This window comes from Mastomys coucha, unplaced genomic scaffold (assembly GCF_008632895.1).
Source record: "Mastomys coucha isolate ucsf_1 unplaced genomic scaffold, UCSF_Mcou_1 pScaffold14, whole genome shotgun sequence".
NCBI classification, from domain to species: Eukaryota; Metazoa; Chordata; class Mammalia; order Rodentia; family Muridae; genus Mastomys; species Mastomys coucha.
This window is the reverse complement of record NW_022196896.1, coordinates 92,549,420-92,562,439: the sequence shown is the minus strand read 5'-3', so window position 1 is coordinate 92,562,439 and position 13,020 is coordinate 92,549,420. Positions and strand designations below refer to the sequence as shown.

Sequence of the window (13,020 nt, the reverse complement as noted above, 5' to 3'; positions counted from 1 at the left end):
TTCCAACAAAATAACAAATACTTCCTAGAAAGTTCTAGAAAGTAACAAAAACAAAAATGAGAAGAAACATGTTATTTTTTTTAACAGACTCAAAATGTTCAATTTACTTTTTATTAAACTCAACCAACTTTAACATTTCCTCAGTTTCTTAGCTGTGAGAAAGCAGAGGGACATTGGGTTTTTAATGACAAGAGGAAGTAGGAAGAGGAATTGACAAGGGAGGCTGGCTAAGCAATATGATTTGTGACAGAAACCTTGGACAAAAAAAAGGCCTGTTTTTCCATGGGTGCTGAATACCTGAATTCAAGTCCCCATGCTTGTGTGATAACCCTTCACTCCAGTTGCCTAAATAGTCTTTGTTTGCAAGGATGTATTGGGGAATTACCTCAGAGGAGAAACTGCATGAATTTGCTATTTATGCAAAGACCATAAGGATGCTCTGTTAAGGAAGGGAGAATGTTGTTTAGTAAAAATGCCCATGAAGGACCTGAGCATAGAAGCCATAGGATAAGAATGTGCTTGGTGCATTTGAGGCTCTCTTAAGACAAAGATAGAGTGCTGTGAGAACGGTTTTCACAGACAATTTATTTGGTGAAGGATTTGGATTCATTTCAAAATATAGTCGGAGCTTCTTACAGGGTAGTGATAACCATTAGAAGATCACATGGCAACTATGAGGAAAGGAGCGGGCTTATGGTTGAACAATAATAGAAACCAAGAGTTCAGTTTGGGGCCCCTTGCAGTTAGTCATCCCATGAGACATGATGGGAATTCTGATGACACACTGCTAAGGAAGCATCAGAGAAAGATGGTTGACGCTGGACTCGTTAGCTGAAGAACAGACCTCCCATACTTGAAAACTATAATGGAAAGAATAAGGGTAAATACTGTTTTTTTCTATGCACAAACATTTCAGTTAATGTTTTTATTTTGTTTTTGTTTGCAGGGCTAGTGATTGAATCTAGAGCCTGGTGTATACATTAATGCTTCATCCCCAGTCTTTCACAAGTATTCTTTCTATATTATTTCTATATGAAATAGTTACTCCATTCTACCATGAGACTATTATTTTCATACACAAGTTTATGAAATAGCAAGTTTGCTATTTTCCTTGAAAAATGTGCCTGTCTTTATGCTTCGTTCTAAGAGTATTTTTTTTAGTACATAAATGGTCCATTATGATTGTGTGCATGACATTTTACATATGCACGTGTGTATATGACACTGTAACTTGAAAAGTCCTCTTGGTTTGTAAACGAAGATTCCTTGAAATTTCTTATTTCCAAAATAAGACTCATTGTAATTGTAAATATACCATCCCAAGGAACAATCCATCAAGATTTACCTAAACACTGTTCTCCTGTATCAAGGAGTTAGAGAGCTACAACACTGTGCCACTGAAAAGGTCCTCTGTGTTGCTTTGTCCTTTGCTCTTCATTCAGGATTGATTACTATGGGGTCTTGCCTCATGCTCTGCTCACAGTGAGTTGAAATGACTCAGGCTCTGGCACCAGCTCACTGAAGTATTTGCTTTAGTGAATTCTCAATTCCTCTTTACAGAGGTTACAACTGCCTCTGAATCAAATTGCCTACTGGAGTAATTACTGAGCACAACTGGAATCTTTAAAATTCATTAAACATCAGCACAGGTGGGAGTAAAGGGAGTAGAAAAGATTACAGGAAATTATCATGGCTTTCATCATTTCACGTCTTAGAAGATTTGACAGACACACCCAGAAAGCATAAGCCTCCACCTTCAACCATGTGGTTTTTACTCATTCCTTCTCAAACTTCTCACAGTTTGAAGCACCAGTTTGTCTTCCTTCATCCACTTATCAAATCACCAGCTCTCTTGAGGTTTACTTTAAATGCTCTCTAGTGCCACGTGTACGTGGTTAAAGTGCCACAGATTCTTAAAGGGGGAAAAAATTAGCTGGCAAGAAATAACCAGTGATCACACCCTGAGTGTGAAGCAGTTAATCATAACCCCCTAGAATTCTACAGTTAGAGGAAAGTAACACTTTGTGAAAGAATTAATTAGCAAATAAGCCAATTTTATACACTATTGAGGTGACAAAATTACTTTTGTAAAACACTGAAATAATACTGTGCTGGAGAGTTTTATGTCAACTTGACACAAGATAGTTATCTGAACAGAGGGAAAGAAGCACAATTGAGAAAATGTCTCCATAAGGTCCAGCTGTAGAGATTTTTCTTAGTAACTGACAAAGGAGGGCCTAATCCATTGTAGGTAGGGACACTCTGACTAATGGTCCTGGATTGGAGCAAGCCAACAAGCAGCACTCCTCCATGGCTTCTGCATCAGTTCCTGCCTCCAGGTTCCTGATGTTTGAGTTCCTATCCTGACTTATGATGATGATGATGAAGAGCAATACAGATTTTGAAAATACTATTTCTATAAAGAACATTCTTTTAAAAAAGAAACATATCTGTGCACCATTGTAAGAATTAACTTTGATAGATGGATTTGCCTACTACATGTACTATTTTAACATGATATAGGAATTATGATTCATAATTATATCTCCACGGTATGACAGACATCTGGTTTGGCCACAACTTAAGCTATTTGACACATGTATACAAAAGTAATGATTCATAAATTTCTATTAGAACCTCAGATAGTTTACTATCAGTTCACACACAGAACCATCTTCTTCTTTATTCTGAGCAGTAGGCAGAATGTGGCTTTTCCTCCCTCCCCCTTTTTGCCAAGATGACTGAAAAATGAGGTCCGGCTTGTATCTACTTGCCAGTGTTCCTCTTTGGTCTTTGCCTTTCCAGAAGTTGACTATTGATGGTGATGAAGCAAAACCACTAATGGCAGGAGTCTGGGTCCTCGTTGACTACAACTGCACAATATTTTTTTTCCTTTCTAGGGAAAAGTTGGCTGATTGGAAAAGTTTGTGCATGTCAATGAGAATATGCCCTGCACAGGAATTATTCCAAAGTCAGACAATGAGGACTGAAAATTGCTCCAGTGAACAATTAGAGGGGGATGTTTTGTTTTGATTTTGACACAAGGCAGCTAGGTTGGCATTGGACAACTGACAATCCTCATGGCTCCTCTCAAGCACTGGGATCACAGGCATAATGCTCCACATCATTCTCCATGTGTTTTTGTTGTGTTTTGTGTCCAGCGATAGAAGCCTGGGTTGCCAAAAGGCATACAAACCCAACACACAGCTACAAAGGATGGCGATGTAGTGTCTGAGAACATAGAGCCAGCTCTCTGAGACAATAAGGTGGGCTGCAAAGTTCCTCAGAAGACATACTGTCCTGGATTATAATTAGTTTGAATTACCACAGGTCTTTGAGTTGAACATACCCTAACCTCAGTCACATGTCTACTTAGTTTTATAGCAATGTGGATTTTTTTTTGCAAGTATTTCTATTGAAATAGCTGTGTGTGCAAACATACATACATTTATAAATATGCACAGACCTCCTGCTATGTCTATCTAGTACATCCTTCATCACAAGGGTCAAGTGGGTACATCTTCAGGGGCTTTTATTTTTTCAGTAATTAGTAGAGTTGAAGATGAAATGCTGTGTGCTCTGGAAACATCCCCTTAAGGTACATGCCTACTTGCCCATATCTCTCTGGGTTTGTCATTTTTCTCTTCCCCTGGTTTCTTGGTGTGTAATGCCCTTTAATCCAGAAAAGTTCTACCCTTTCTTCCAAGTAGCAAGCAGAGGGCAGACAAAACTATCAAACAAGCTCACAAGTCCTCACACAGCTTTGGAACACCTGTTGAGTTATGGGACACTCAATACTGACAGTATTCCTAGTTATCAATGTAAAAAAGGGGATACTATAGGAACTATGGGCAAAAGAGTCAATAGATTTCATCTAGGTATTTCAGCTGCTTTGGGGGGGGGGTTACTGCATCATCATGTCTTTTTGTAGTGAGCTCTCTTCTTTTCTCCACCTGTAGGTATAGGATCCTGACAACCATGTATATACTGTCTAACCAATGTTAGTGGATATTGCTTATTGGGTTAAAGTTGAGGTGTTTAAAAATTGAAAAGGAAATACTCCATAAACCTGGAACTGAAGGAGAAGCAAGCTGGTGACCCATGCCTGGGTGAAAAGCGGTAAGGAAAGCCTGCCTTTATGTAAAAGGAGAGTTACTGACAACCATGTGGAATCAAAGCTTGTAAAGAAAGATGAAGCGAAGGGCCCCAGAGAGAACTGTGGCCTTAGCAAATATTCGGCAGCTACTACCTTTAGACTCACACAATGTCCATTTCCTTACCTGCCCTTGGGTTATGAAGTATGCTATAGGTTAGATCTAGATTGAGTTTCTCAGGGGTTCATATATTGAGATTTTTTTTTTATCCCTTTATGAGGTTTTAAGAGATGGAACTAACAACAAAAAACTCCAAGGTTTTAGCAGCAGGCTTAATTAGAATTAGATAAGGTTATATGGGTAGAGACCATGGAACAGAATTACTAGTCCTTTAATGAGAGGTGGAAGAGATACCAGATAATACATACATATGCAGATAATACATACATATGTCGACTCTCTTAAGTAATGACAGTATTGTCATGTGACCCTGTCAGGTAGTGGCCTAGACCTGAGACCTGAATGATCTGCCAAAACAAACTTCTTCGTGCTTCCCTTCAGTAACAAAAGTATTTTAATAAAAGCCTGCTCGGGAGCATATAGCAATCTTTCTGTTTAAGCAAAAGTGCATTCTTATTACAACCCAGGATCTACATTGGTTGAGACAAGGTTACCACTACAGGACAGCAAATGTCTTCCAAGTACAGCTATCCAGCAGGACTGAACTATCAAACGTTCTATAACTAGCTTCCCTCTTTAAATGACTTATCATCAAAGCCAATTAGCTGGATAATAAGCATGACTGGGCTACCATTGTTTTACTTACTTACTTATTTGTTTGTTTGTTTATTCATTAATTTATTTGTGTGTGTATGCACACGAGTGTGTGTACACTCAGGTACCTCACCGCATGTGTGAAATTCAGTAGAACAACTTGCAAGATTTGGTTTTCTGCTTCTGCCCTGGAAATGGACCTCAAGTTGTTAAGCATGCTGCCAAGCATTTAGACTCGACTGAACCTTCTCAGCTATCCCGGACCACTATTGTTGTATTCAAACATTTAGAATAGGCGCTTGTCAGTACCAAATGTTTTCTTTTCCTGTTTCTATTTGGCCAAACTGTTAAAAGGCAATCCTTAATCAGAGCAGTCTTTTATAGCAGGTGGTTCCCACCTCTGCCTCCAGAACTCCAGCCCAAACAATCTGCTGAGGAAGCAGAAGAATGTTCTAGTGACTCAGCCTGTTAAGTAGGAGGATTGTCATTGTTATTTTAACTCCTGCCAGAGGATGTGGGCAACTATCCTTTTCCCTGTCCCCAGATAAGTAAGTACTGATCCTTCTTTTAAAACCTCACCCAGGCTTAGCTCTTGATGAATAAGAGCTAGAAGATCTGGGCACCAGGTTGATTAACAGCTCCTGACACAGAGCAGAATAGGTTTTTTTGCCGAAGTAACATCAGCCATCCTAAAGTTACCAATCAAATTTATTTTTAGAAGGCATAATGCATCTTGTAAATTTTCTCCGTAGAATGCATAGACAATCTTTCTGAGGCAGGGATCAGTGCAAGCCAAGGCACTTGTTTTTCAGAGAAGATGGAAGGAATACCAGATCGTCATCCTCTTTTTGTTAGAGGTTGGTTGGTGCATTGTGGCCATACTGTTTATCATTCTGTTGCCAAGTGTTCTCAACAGTATAAATAGTCATCAAGTGTAGCTCCTCGGGATACTGTTACAGTAAAAACCTCATCCACTTACACAAACTGATCCTTCAGAGGTAAACTCCCTCCAGCTATAAATAAAAAAAGATATAAATGTTCTGATGAATGTACAATCTAAGTTATGTTGAATTTTACTACAATATTTACTTAGGTAAAAGACTTCAAGAACAATACATATTTTTTTTTTTAGACTTCAAATATGCTCCTTATGTCCATATGGGTAGCTTATTCAAAACTTGCCTATGTAGTTTGGGAACATTTTGTATCATAAATTAAGATCTGAGATGATAAAAGAAGCAACAAAGTTTTTTTTTTCAAAATACTGTAAAATCAGAAAAATTATGGATTGAAACCAGGAAGGTACTTAAGCACTGAAAAGGCAATAGGTTCTGCTAAAACAAATAAATGAATCCTTTAAGAGGCACCAACCATTGCTGATGTGCATTGTGGGTATTCTGTGGGGAAAGCCTCTAACTGCCATGTTCCCCAGGGACCCTTGTGTACCCAGTCTCCCCTCCAGCAAATGAGAGCTTACCTGAGCGGTGGTGGCCTAGGTACTGGTGACAAAGGTCAGAACATGATATAGTTTCTGGCATCAGAGGGAGGAAACAATGTTGAGATGATGTTGGGCGGTGCAAATGATGGCAATTGTCTGTCATCTAATATTTGGTCAGTTGTAAATACTGTAATGCTCTTCTATGGGGCTTAAAGAGGTCAAGCCATATGCCTGTAACAGGTGGTACAAGCTAGAGCAAAGCTGATTTTCAGTGTGATTAACAGTGCGCTGTAATACCTGGTGAGGCTGGTGTGAAAAGAGTTGCTGACTTCAAAGGAATCATAGAATAAACTTCAGAGACAAAGATCTACATTTGAGATTGCAAGTGCTATGTTGGAAATACTTAATTTCAAATTTGCACAATATAGTACTTAACACCCTTAGTGAACAATTTCAAAGGATGATATTTATGAAATATTGTCACTATGATTACTCTGTTCAGTATAATTCTTCATTTGGAGGAGTTAGAGGTGTCAAAGGTGATCATGTGGCATTAAATAACATACCTAAATAAAAACACCTACATAAATGGTTACTTTTGCAGAAGCACAGGATGAATCTTCACGTGTTCCAAGATATCATTTTCTCATCTTTGATAAATAATATCTCTTCTTGATTGTAAGACCCCCAATATACACAAAAATTCATAAAAATATTGTGAGATACACAACTATGTGTACACATGAGCAAATACTAGAATTAACTGTAATGTTAGAAAATAATCAAAAAATAATTTTTATTAAAACTCCTCCTGCAATTTTTTAAAGAAAATGTGAGCAAATAACATGGACCTCCCAGAATGTATTTTTCTTTTAAGTATTTCAAATTTCATTTGTAGCATTTACATTATGTGTGGGAATAGTCAGAATTTCACCTATGGTGAAATAAAATCTGTGTTGATTATTATATTATGATGGAACTGTGAAAATCATGGGTCCCAAAAGATTACCAAAATCCTCAAATGCCAATTAAAGATTTGTTTCCAGCTGGGAAAAAAAATAAAGCATAAAAGGCCTTAGCATGGTATCATATAGAGAAAACATCAACTCCCTTATACCCAAATTCCAAATACATTTTATAAGACATGTTAAAGCCATGTTAGCATTGAATTTTTAAAGTGCTGTAAGATATTTAGATGTAATAATGAGCACCAGAGAGTCATATGTAAAACAGTAACCATGGTAACAGCTGGCACGAGAGCCAAACCAGTCTCCGCGTGCCAATATCCCTGAGTCTAAATACAACCAAGTGAAGGTGACTTTTAATGCCACATCTGCAGAGTGACACCAGCTCTGTGCACTTGGAATATCGATGCAACTGTGCTGCATTTGTTTGACACCTGGTAGAACACACACAGAGGACACTGTGTACCTTTATAGTTCCGACCCTCACTGGGAAGAGAGCAGGGACGGACGTGAGAAGAAAGCAAAGAGCGTCTTTCCTCCTGTCACGGTTTATTCAGAACAGAATTTCAGAAGCTGTGTGTGAGCGGCTGTTTACTCTATGTGCAGCGCTTCTGTATTTGCAATGAAATGCATTATAAAGTTTTCGCTCTAAACTAAACCAACACATTAATGAGCTCGATAAAGTAAACCTTGTTGTGGCCAGTTTTACCTTTAATAGAAACAAGCTAGACTTAAACTCAAATGCATTCTCTGGAATGAGTGATCACTCTCTTGCAGTCTCTGTATAATTTTATTCTGCCTTTATCTTAAAGCTTCTCCATGAAAGAGTGCAAAGAAAAAGAAAACAGTTTCTACTCGTAAACTGATGTAGAGTGCTCATGCAGTTATTGGAGATGTGACAGGTGAGCGTATACAATGAAATTGCACCTGCTTGCATTGCCTGCATTTTTGGCAAATGTTACCTTCTTGTGTAAATCCAGAGGGAATTTACATAGATGGTAGGGGAATCTGATTCTTGAGCATTTCCTCCTTGGGGAACTAGCCCTGCATCACCACTGAGGCTGGGCTCTTTCTCCTTACGTGCACAGTTTTAGGCTTTGTCACATGTGTAGAGCTTTGGTGAGCTCTGCCTCTCATTCCTTTGTCCCAGGCCCCTGTGTAAAAGCATCTATTACTTACCCCACAGAGCTGATGTAAGGAAATACATTAATTAATTTACATAAAGTCATGCATGCACATGCCTAGCACATGATAGGATCAGAGGAAATATCATTGTTGTGGTTAGCCATAGCTGAAGAGGGGCTGGATTCAGTCCTCATTTCAAAGCAAGATCTTTTCATTTAGCCAGTTTAAAAACTCTGAAGTGGTATTTTGCAATTCTCAGTCTATTAGCTGTGAAATTCAAAATGGTATTTCTTCCTTACACAATAAATGGGCATTTAATTCGAAATTTAAAAAACAAAACTGGTTAGCAAAGAAGTGAAGTATTTTTCATTATGGTGGGTTACTTTTTATGGTAGAGAGAATAGGGCCTTACCTATTCAAGGAAGTTGTAAAGTAGTGATGTTTGTTATGTTGTATTCTCAAAGGGCTGGTGATATGCTCTGGCTTCTTTCTGTTAAAATAAAAAGAAAATTCATGAGCTAATTTCTGACCCACACATGCAAATATCACCATGAAACAACTTATGAGTTTTCTCTTTTGGTTTTGGGTATCTATGAGACTGCACGATCGCTTTCCTAATATTTATTTATGACCTGCTGGACACTATCTCAAGCCTGTGACACAGAGCAGTAAATGTATAAGCTACTGATTGCTTCTCGTATCTTTTAAAAAATAATTTAGATGCCAATTTGTTTTTTTAAATTAATTTATTTCTTACACACCATATTTTATACCCCCATTTACCCTCCAACTGTTCCATATCCCATACCTCTTCCCCACCCCAATCCCCCTTCTCCATGTGGATGTCCCCACCCCCACCCCACCTGACCTTTAAACTCCCTGGGTCCTCCAGTCTCTTGAGGGTTAGGTGCATCATCTTTGAATGAAGAGAGACCCGGAAGTCCTCTACTGTATGTGTGTTGGGGGCCTCTTATCAGCTGGTGTATGCTGTCTTTTTGGTGGTCGAGTGTTTGAGAGATCTCTGGGGTCCAGATTAATTGAGACTGCTGATCCTCCTACAGGATGGCCCTTCTCCTCAGCGTCTTTCAGCCTTCCCTAATTTAACAACAGGGCTCAGCTGCTTCTGTCCCTTGGTTGGGTACAAATATCTGCATCTGACTCTTTCAGCTGCTTGTTGGGTCTTTCGGAGAGCAGTCATGATAGGTCCCTTGTTTTTCCGTATATTTCTATGCCACATTAACAATGTTTCTTAAGGGTAACATCCAAGAAAGAGTAAAATCATGACTTGTTCTCAGCTAATAAATAGTAGAAGATTGTGTAATTTCCCCAAAGAATATACTCATAATTGTTAATTATATGCAGCAAGCTTTAAAAAAGACTGGGCCTCTAGCCCAGTCTGCATTGATTTTATGAAGCACAGGATAGAGAGGGATTTTTTTTTAAATAACTAATTAAATATTCTCCATAGAGTCCTAAATTTTCTTTGACATTCCAAAACCTGAAAGTCACTCTGGATTCTGCTGAAAAAAAAAAAAGGTGCCACTGAGGGTCATATAGAATACTCCCCACTAAAGTGGTCCCAGGAGATGGTCAGCATTACTGAAGGCTTCAGGCTTGTTTTCTATCTTACAGCTGTCCAGGTGTGGCCACCCTCGTCGTGGGCAAGACTACAAAAATGTACACTGTGCAAATCCCTGTCAAGTCCAGCTCTCCCACATTGGGTTTGTAAGGCTGTGTGTACTTATGAATTTTCCCCAGGACAGAATTGTGTTCACTCCAGTAGAATACACCCTATCCTATATCCAAGGAAGACATGATATTATTAAAAACCATGATAGATAGCCTCTACACAGCTTTAGAATCCAGAAGGAAATTCAAGCAGAAGATTTGCATGAACTGGTTCTTCTTTTGTCTCTTCTGGAATGTTTTGTTTTGATTGTGGTACCAGAGATCAAATGTAGGGCCTTAGGCATGCTAGACAAATGTTCTACCACTGAAATATCTACCCAGCTCCTTTCTGAACTTTTACACAGTAAGTTCACATAAGTGTAGGAGCTGACAAGAGTGATGCAAAGCAACCAGTATTGATTGTATTGGGTGTTTCTTTGTTATTAGCTTACTTGACTTATGAACACCCAGATAAAAGCAAGTATGTCTATTGCTGGATAATTAAACTGAAAAGGCTTGACATCTAAACAGTGATAAAGCCAATTCTATAGCCATAAAGAAACTTGGTAGAATTTTTCCCTACTTATAATAGTTTGGTAATTATTTTAGCAAGAATGACTACTAAAATCTTGGCACACTGTTTTTTGTTTCTTTTGAGAAATATCTGGATTGACTAGGGAACAAAAAGTTGTGTACAAAAATTTTGGCAAATAGGCAAACGTTTTTACACATCTATCAATTATCTATCTATCTATCTATCTATCTATCTATCTATCTATCATCCATCCATCCATGACAGAATCACTAGGAGGAGAAATTTATGTAGAATTGTAGCTACTGAAAAGTTAGATTACAAGTTAATGATTAGAGTAGTTTTCCTTTGCCTGTTTTCTTAGTTTTTGTTTTTCTTGTTTGTTTGTTTGTTTGTGACAGGGTCTCTCTCTATAGCCCTGGCTTCCTGGCTTTCCCAGAACACACTGTGTAGGGGCTTGCCTAGAACTCACAGAGATCTGACTGTCTCTGCTTCCAGAGTGCAGGAATAACAAGGACATCACAGCTCTACGCTTTAAGGTTGGTTTTAGAACAAAAATAAAATGGTAGAACAGAACTCACTATCCTGTTCAGATAAAAGAATCTTCTATATTTAACAAATGAGTGTTAAAAACAAAATATTATATAGTCTCCTTAAACTCAATATTTTCTTTCAATCTCTGAAAGTGTTATTATTTTCCAAAAAGAATACATGCATGTGTGTAAGTGTTTAAGTACATATCATGTGTGTGTATGTTTGTATATGTTTGTGTGTGTGCTTGTCTTTTACCCTTGTAACAAGGAGATGAAAAGAATTCTCTAGAGCAAAATTTGGCAAGCTGCAGTTCATAGGATAGCTGCATCCTACTGCTGACTCTTTCCCCAAGTGTAGTGCTGCTGGTACCTAGCCATTTCCATTCATTCCCAGGAGGACAAGGGGCTGCTTTCATGCTGCAATGGCAGAACTAAGCAGGTGTGTAGTTACCTTTTGAGCAATGCTGTTGTTCAAAAACCAATAGGAAATGGCATGTTAACAATGTGAGCAATGTGGCAATGTGGCATTGCCACAGACTATCCTCTTAAATCCTTCCAAAACTGAACTTGGTAGTTACACATGAAAGTAAAATTTCAATTCTAAACATATAAAGAGCCAACTTCATCCCAAAAGAAATGGGGTGATCAAATGGCAAAGTGATTATTAAGAAACTCAGTGCCTCCAGTCATGAAAACAATACTCTATGTACCCATAGTTTCTATTTTTGTTGGGGTTTTATTACACAAAAGAAAATGACTGCCCTTTTCTTTTGTTAGACTTCATTTTCTGTGAGGTATATAAATGCCATGTGGGATTTAGTTTTAAAAAGCACTTATGAACTATTCTATAAGGGACATCAGACTGACTGGACAGATCTACATGTTCCCTTTTATCTCATTGACAAATGGTTGAACTGACACAGCTATTGTCATTGATATTTGTCAGTTTTAACACTAGATACATTCAATAGGATGGAGTGTAAATCAGGATTAGCAGACACTGATTGACTCTTCTTTGCCAGTGTTCTGAGCATTTCAAACAAAGAATTAACTTATTCCTCAACATCTCCCTTTGACTGTTATATCCCTGCTTTATAGATGAGAAAACAGGCTGTGAAAGTTTACTTGCCCATTCCATGAATATGAGTAGAAAGTGGATAAACCTTTTCACTGTGAATCAGCTGTTAACAGACACAGGGGAGTGGGTGTGGGTTTCCATCTCTGGTGAAGGACCATCTCAAGCACAATGGCTGGTGGCTCTTCCCAGAAGTATAATTTCACCCATGGCAGATCTCAATTTACTAGAAACACTGAGCACATTTATCGTTCAGGATATTCAGCATCTTGGACAAACTGAGATCCACTCTGTTGCAGCTCCGCCTCTTGTTTGCCCCATTACTTCTATGGGGTTCTATGCTTTTGCCACTTCCCAGGAGCTGTGAGGGCTGGATGAGACTATCCTTGAGGATCATGGCCAACAAGCCTTGACAAGGTCAACTGGTAAACAGTTACATTTAAGAGCCAGTCTTCACAGGGTGGAGAAGAGGGTGCATGCCTTACTTGGCATCAAATACCAAAGTGGTTTCAACATTTAAGAAGGAATCTAAGTGAATTTCCTGTGAGTGTATTCATGTCTAGGAGGGTACATATGTGTATATATGTGTCTACATATGTACACAAATACATGTTGGCTAGTGGTCTAAATGTCCTTCTGAATTGCTCCGAAGTGTATTTTTTGAGAGAGGGTCTCTCACTGAACCTGGTGCTCATTGATTCAGTCTAGACTCACTGGCATGCCTTAAGGATCCTCTTGTGATCACACTAACACTTGAGCTGAGCTGAGTGGTGAGGTTTGAATGAGATATAGCCCTCCTCTCTCTCTCTCTCTCTC

General features: G+C 38.6%; 1 protein-coding gene across 13 annotated transcripts in view; it reads right to left on the bottom strand.

The window, feature by feature from the left end:
• Positions 1 to 13,020, bottom strand: part of Map2 (microtubule associated protein 2) — a 264,189-nt gene that overhangs the window by 76,226 nt on the left and 174,943 nt on the right. For all 13 annotated transcript variants that reach the window (XM_031367772.1, XM_031367776.1, XM_031367775.1 and 10 more), the window contains one exon: positions 8,809 to 8,886. The gene's annotated coding sequence lies outside the window, so the exon portion shown is untranslated. The remainder of the gene's footprint in view (positions 1 to 8,808; positions 8,887 to 13,020) is intronic.